Genomic DNA, 1,458 nt, shown 5'->3' with positions numbered 1-1,458 from the left:
CTTATTGCTTACTAAAGTATTGCATTCCTGCGTTAGTGCTATTACTTCTTTCTCACTGACTTTTCTCTTTTTCGTCAAAACGTCCTTAAAAAACTTCACGTATGTTTGCATCTGCTCCAAAGCTTCTATGAGTGGAATGTTGATGTGCAGCCGCTTTAGAAGCTCGAGAAAGCGCTTGAACTAATGTTCATCATTCTTCTTCATCAGATGCTTGGGGAATGGTGCGTTTAGAGGTACCTCCTGCTTTCCCACGTTAGATGTGCTGGTTTTCGAATGGCTTGTATTTTTTGGCGTTCTCTCTTCCTGATCCGTTGAACATGTAATGCGTTCTTTTGAAGGACTATTGTTTCTTGGATTTATCTTTCTTTCTGCAAGGGCTCTTACACTCTGCAAGTCACTGCGTGACATTGCTCTTTCCCCTTATTATTCCCAGGTGTCTCTGTATTGCTAGGTAGAATGCTTGGCTGCCTGCTTTTCAACTCGCTTGCAATCTACCCCACCTGGATTTCCAGGTTTTTGATTGATGACGCCTGACTCTTCATCATTGCGTCGTTGTGGGCTATATATTTCTTCAATAGGTTTTCTAGCGGAGTTCCAGAACACGATGCATGGCCACCTCTATTGAAGCGCTGTTGATGGGTTACTCTTGATGAAACATACTGACTGAGGGTTTTGAGAACACTCAGCATATGAGTGAAAATCTCCGCATCCCACACAGGTTACCATGGGTTGCCCAAACGCCTCCACTTGATTCACCTTTTGCTGGTTTGGTGCGCTACCTAGCGTTATGTTCTGTAGAAGGCTGGTCATGGTAGTCACTTGAGCGGAGAGCGTGGCTATCGCGTTGGCATCAACAAAGTTAATGTTATGAGATCTTCTTTTCTTGTCATTTCTTCCATCGTATGTGTCATCTACCCACTCCATGTTATGTTTGGCAATGCGGTCTACTATTTCTTTAGCTTTAGTATAGGATTTGTCCATCAGTCCTCCGGCTGTTGCTGCGTCTGTTGCCATCTGTGACGCCCTGTTTAGTCCGCCATAAAATTTCTCCATCTGAATAGTCAAAGGTAGCCCGTGGTTCGGGCAGTTCTTGACCAAGCCCTTGAAACGCTCCCATGCAGCGCTCAAGGTCTCAGTGTCTTCCTATTCAAAGTTCATGATTTTCCGACGCCTCCTCGCATTGGTGGTAGGTGGGAAGTATTTCTGCATAAACTTTTCCACCAACTTTTCCTATGTGGTGATTTCCCTAGGCTCTAATGAACTCACCCATTTCTTTGCGTCGTCTCACAAAGAATAGGGAAACAAGGAGAGCCTGATTGCCTCTAGTGTGATTCCAGGAATCACAAAGGAATTGCACGTTTCCAAGAAATGCTTCATATGGGCATGAGGATGTTCGCCACGGCTCCCCCAAATTGCCCAGCAGTCTGGAGTATTTGGAGCATAACAGATTTCATTTCA

General features: G+C 44.8%; 1 non-coding gene across 1 annotated transcript; it reads left to right on the top strand.

The window, feature by feature from the left end:
- The first annotated feature begins 1,069 nt into the window (after positions 1–1,069).
- Positions 1,070–1,172, top strand: LOC120089622 (small nucleolar RNA R71). Its single transcript, XR_005485295.1, has one exon. It is a non-coding gene; the product is annotated as a small nucleolar RNA R71 (small nucleolar RNA).
- The last annotated feature ends 286 nt before the right edge of the window (positions 1,173–1,458 follow it).

This window comes from Benincasa hispida, chromosome 10, assembly GCF_027475165.1.
Source record: "Benincasa hispida cultivar pf3 chromosome 10, pf3_genome.v1.1, whole genome shotgun sequence".
In the NCBI taxonomy this organism is placed as follows: domain Eukaryota; kingdom Viridiplantae; phylum Streptophyta; class Magnoliopsida; order Cucurbitales; family Cucurbitaceae; genus Benincasa; species Benincasa hispida.
Note: the sequence above shows the minus strand (reverse complement) of the source record. Positions and strands in the feature narration are given on the sequence as shown.